We start from the raw sequence: 6,067 nt of genomic DNA on the forward strand, positions 1-6,067 counted from the left end.
GTCCCTAGTACCAATTTTACACATTGGAAATGTTTGTAGAATAAAAATACCAAAATCTTCTCTAAGCCAGACCTGATTCTCTGCCTTCAGTAATCTGTGTTTCTATGTGTAAACTTTGTAGATGCATCTGTTTTGAGTTTCATAAATACACCAAAAAAGAATTTTATAGCAGGAAAATTTATGCATTCCATATTCTCACAGCTTTAAAATGGCCAAATTTATTCTCTTGAATAAATGTTCTGGCAATAAAATTAAAAGAACAACTCCGAAGCAATATTTTCAGAGTTTTTACCAGCATCAGAGGAAAAGAAGGTGCATAAAAATACACACATGTATATAACACATATATCTAAATATGTGCTACTTATGCTGAGAAAAGGGATATACTTCAGGTATACTTCAGATAATTCCAAATAATTTGGCCTTTCAAAATTTCTTTACTTTTGACTTGAACTGTTTACATGCAGATATTTACATTTCAATATGGGTGTGTTTAATATTCTCAAATTCAATTCAAAGTAAATAAGGCAGTCAAAAGGGTATCAGGTGGGACCATATAGAAGAATTTTATGCAGCACTTGTATGACTACCGGGAGATTCTCACCATCAAGATGGCGTGAACATTGAGCTTGCTGCCTACCACAGTTGCTGGCAGGCAAGGAGAAATGGATCACTGTGCCAGCATCTTCCCTTACTTCCTTTTATATGAAAATGTGTGTCTGGGAGGAACCACATCATCCACAATCTATTTTCCACCCTACCCCAGACAGCTGCAGCAGAAAAAGAATTCTAATTAAGATTCGAGACCATGGGTAAGCAGGTAGTAAGTGTGAGAGATGGGATTCTTGGAATCGGCTGCAGAGTGGTTGGACAAATCCTTGATGTAGTACTACTGTGTGTTTTAGGGATGAGAAATCTCTGACAGTGTCCCAAACCAAACACATAATCCTAGCCATTAAATAATTTTCACTCCTGTTTCATAATGCTTGGTGCTGTCTCTTAGCTCCAGCCCCATGACCATATATACTCTTACCTATCTACCTCTACCCCTGTCTCTATGGGTATGTCCCAACCAGCAACAGTTGATATGACATTGAGAAGATCAGCTGTAGAAGCTGGAAAGAAGTTTAATTTCCTGATTTTGTTTTTCTTTGGAGAGTAACCTAATTCAAGCTATTTACTTGGAGGGATTGAGATTTTGTACTTTTTATTTAAAAACATTCCTAGAATGGGGAAGTAGTTTAAAAGATGTTCTTTGATGACAAGTAAATAAAAAATCTTGAAATGTCAATGAAGGAGAAAAAAAAATACAAGCAACATCAATAGAGACATTTATTATCAAGTACCTGAGCAGAGAAGGTAGGGACACTATATTTAAAAACACAATTGGACAGGAGCTGACCACAACATAGATAATCTTTTTGAGAATAAAGAGAACATTCTGTAGATGGCCATGTAGTTTCTGGTTATAAGCAAATAATGTTCACATGAACAGCACTTCCTAATCTGCCTCCTTTCCTGGTAAGATTTTACACATTCTGGGCTCCTAGACCTATCTTTACATCCTATCTTTCACTAACACTTAACTAATCTATTTCTGAAAAGTATATCTATTTTCCACGCTACTTACTTTTGAAATTTTTACTTTTCTTCTTTCTTTTTATTTATTTCCCATCAGATAGCCAAATATCAACCCAACCTTGATTGGTAAACATGAAGCACAGCTGGATTTCCACCAAGAGAAAACTCCAATAATTTTCACATAAAATGGGAAACAAGAAAAAAAATTGATACTTTAAAATATAAATTTCTTTTACAGTTCTGGAAATTTCTTAACAAATTTCCACAAAGCTTTGCGTTTGTTACTATTTTATTTCCTCCAGAATCTGTTTTTAATAAAATGAATAAAATTTTGTATTACTTGAGATTTGTTTAATTCCTAGTGTGTTCATTATATTTTATGTACTCGTCTTCATTATAGATGTGTAATTTTTCAGTAATATAATGAATTCAAGAGGTTTTTGACTACTGATCTAGCCAAACAATAATTGTTTATATTACTATACATATAAAAATAACATTATAAATAGCTAATGTCAAACATAATCTATTTTAAATTGTGTCATGCCTGAATAAATATTTGCAGAATATATAACCATCTATATGTCAAAGTTTCTCAAAATAATCTACATTTGTTAAGTTTTCCCTTTTATTATGTCAGCTGTGGGATCAACAAAAAATGCTGTGAACTCAGCAATTACTTTCATACAGAAAGTCACCTTTAGAGTGTGGGTGTATTCTAATCAATCTAACATACATACTCCAACTTTCTTGAACATACAGAGATTCAATAGGATGCAAAACAGCCAACTGCTCTGATTTCAGGTGCCCAAAAGAAGCCACTGCAAACTTCATTAGCAGTTAAAAGCAATCTTTTTCATTTGCTTGAGTTTAAAAACTTCTCACAACACCTTCTGGTAAAATACAATTTGACCTGCAGATTCTGTAATGAAAATCCACAATTACATATCTCTGAAACTACTTTTTTATGTAATAAAAATATGTCCCAGAAATTCTGCCAATGATCTTTCATTGACTGAGCAAAACTCACTCCTTCAAATCCCTAGGGATTAAGTGTCCACCTATAACCCCATGGCAATTGAGCCTTGCCTGCACAGTGTGAAGCTTTCATAGAGTTTAGGAGCAGTGTGAAGTAGACATAGTACCCTCTAATTTTTAAATATTTACAGAGTATAATTGTAATGGCTTGCCAGTCAAAATTTAAGATAAATTATGTATTTAAACATTTGGCATATTTTTCTTATGGGCTTATTGTTAACTGATTTTTCTCAAACTATGTGTGCCTCAGTGATTTTATCCTTAATTAATCTTGGTTTTGTGAAGAATTTAGGTTTCATCTCCACAATTATTTTCTTCAACTATGAGCTTGTAAACTCTCTCCTCCAAAGTCAAGCTTATTCTTTCAAAATTCTATTTATTTTAAACAAAAACAAACAAACATAAAAGCTCACATTCTTGTTAGGAAGACAAATAAAAAAAAAATCACTAAGAGATGAATGTCACAGTAGAGGTAATATTCAAAGTATTATGAAACAAAGGAAAGGAAGGATCTAATTTTTAATGTAAGACAAAGATGGTTTAGGACTCTTCTTAGAAGAAGCAGCATTTGAGCTGATTGATAAATGGTAATTAGAGATTTTCCAGAGGAAAAAATGGAGACAGAAGCCACAATATATGTGAATGTATGAAAAAAATTAAAGAAAGGCAGGTATTTTGGCAAAGCAGAGAGTAGAGTGTATTAGGGAACAATCAATACGAAGACAGACAATCTTGAAATCTGGACCTGTTGAGGAATGCTATCCTTGAAAAATTGTCGTTCAATTCGCTTAGTCTCAGGGTAAACACTGAGAATCGAATGATAGTATCTTTTGTATCTGTTATTTATAGATAACAAATTAATCAGCCAGGACCCAGCATATTTATGAGTCAAGGGTTGAGAGTAGGGTTACACACAATATTGAAAACAAACATTGAGAGAGACTAAGGAGAGATTTTCACCCCTGAGTTTTCACTCAGTCATCATTAGCTATACATTTCTATAAGGCACTCTGGTAGACCTGAAAGCCTGAACCAATCTGAGAAATACTGGTTTATATCCTGCTCTGCGCAATTATTTTATTCAGTTTTTTATTCTTTGTCTATAAATAAAATCTTATAACTTTTAATTTTATATAGCATCTCTCTACTACAATGTCTATGCCCCTTATATAGAACATAGATTTTTATTTTTATAGGTGATATAAATCCCAAGATACTTTTAATGAGAGAAGTTATGGCTCACCTTGGAAGTAATGTTTAAGGTGAATACAAAATAAGTTGAGGCAGAGATATTTACTAATTGTCCCCTGGTAATAATTTAAATGATAGAAAATTAGGGACTGAAATAAAAGGTATGGCATACAGAATGGAGAGAAAGGTACAGATTTTAGAGATATGTAGAGTTTCAGAGCTTGGCAACTAAATTGATGTAAAGGATGAAAGAGAAAATGATGAGTTCTGAAGACTTTATTTCCAATTATAGAGATTGGACAGCATCAAACCAAATTCATATCAAAAATAAGAAGCAAAGCTAGATTTAAAATAAAAATAAAATAAAATAAAATAAAATAATTTGAAAGCATGAGAGAGTACCAGGCAGCCAAGGCTTGAAGTGATCAAGGTCCCAGAGAAAAGGAAATGCCTCAAGGGGAAGTCAAGTACTCTCATTGCTTTCCCCTAGATGCATTTGCCATTCATAAAATGACTGGAGCCAAGAACCTCAAAAACAAAACATAAAGAAATAGAGACTCTAAACAGGGTGATTGGCACTCTCATAAATACTGGAGAAATACAAAGTTCAAGGTCTATCAATATGAAATAGAACTAGTAAACATCATAAACTTCCTATTGGGGCCCCATAAAGACCATGCAACAGAAGTAAATGTGAACTGGAAATAAATAAAACCTTATAGAATGAAATTCATATTTCATCAGTTTAATCTCAGACTGGATTATATAATATGCCTTTTACCAAAATACTTATCAAAAGCAAAATTATACTCTCTGAGAGAAAACATCATTCAGAATCTTTCCAATTATTTATATACAACATCTGGCAGTCAATAAAATATTGCCATTCATACCAGAACACAGGACCAATTGATCAAAAAAAAAAAAGGAAAACAGATAGCTAAAACAGATCTATAGGTTATAAAGATACTTGTTTTGTCAAACAAACTTTGAAATAATTGTAATTGCTATGTTAGACGTTTTCAGCAAAAATTGAGTCTATAAAATCAAATGCAAATTTAAAAAATTAGGAAACAAATATGGAAATAAAAATTGCAATAGATGATTTTAATAGCATATTAAACAAAACCAAAGAGAAGATTAGTAAGTTGGAAGTTATATCGGTAAAAAGAATATTCACAATGAAACAGAAAAACTGATAACAAACAAATAAATGAGGATAAGAGATACATAGAACATGGTGAAAGGTCTAACATATCTGTAACTTGAATCTCAGAAGAAGAGTAATAAAAGAACACAGCAGTAGTAACATTTGAAGAAATGATATTGAAAATTTTCCAGAAGTGATGAAAGACATTAAGCCACAATCTTAAGAAGTTCTGAGTTCCAAGCTTAACAAATACAGAGAAATATTTATCAAAAGCAATCAAAATAAAATTACTTTCAGCTGAGACAAATAGAAAAATCTTAAGAACAGTAATTAAACAAAGAGCTATCAAAATCATCAACAGGACTAAAGGCTGACTTCTCCACAGAAAATGCAGAAATCAGATGATAATAGAATGATATCTTCAAAATGCCTATAAATAAATAAATAAATAACTGTCAACCTAGAATTCCATACCCAAGAAAAATATCCTTCAAACACAAAGACAAATAGAGGGTTCTTTACAAGGGTATTTGACACTAAGTTCCAACAAACCAGCAGCTGCAGTTGCCACAGCTCTGTCTTCAGCTTCCCAGTGTTTCCCTTGGCCCCACATATCTTAAGTCGTCTCTGAGTTCAAAGCATTGAGCAAACAATGGCAAGACAGATCCACCAGAAACAGACACCTGATTTCCATGACAAATATGGCAATGCTGTTTGAGCTGGTGGAGCCACTTTCTGTGTTGCTACATGGACATATATAGTAATACAAATTGGAAAAGAATGGAACCTGTTCCCTGTTGGGGGAGAGTCACCTCAAAGGAATGGAGAGATTAGTAATCATCCCAGCTGGTGTCATACTGAACTGTTTCAAAACCAACTTATAAATGATGCCAAGTGAAGGTACTGTGTACCCATTAAAATATGGCATGATTAAAGAAATAAAGTATATTTAAAACCTTTAAAAAATGCAAATAAAGCCATCTCATACCAGCTAAATCTAGGAGATCATTATTGGCAGACCTATGCTAAAAGAAATATATAGAGAGTTATATGGGCATAAGGGAATGACCTCAGACAGAAACAAAGAGATGTAAAATGGAATAAGAT

General features: G+C 32.9%; 1 pseudogene; it reads left to right on the forward strand.

Moving 5' to 3' along the window:
* The first annotated feature begins 808 nt into the window (after positions 1-808).
* Positions 809-5,794, forward strand: LOC120591164 (cytochrome c oxidase subunit 7B, mitochondrial-like; annotated as a pseudogene).
* Positions 5,795-6,067: the final 273 nt, after the last annotated feature.

Source organism: Pteropus medius, unplaced genomic scaffold (genome assembly GCF_902729225.1).
Source record: "Pteropus medius unplaced genomic scaffold, Ma_sr-lr_union100, whole genome shotgun sequence".
NCBI lineage: Eukaryota > Metazoa > Chordata > Mammalia > Chiroptera > Pteropodidae > Pteropus > Pteropus medius.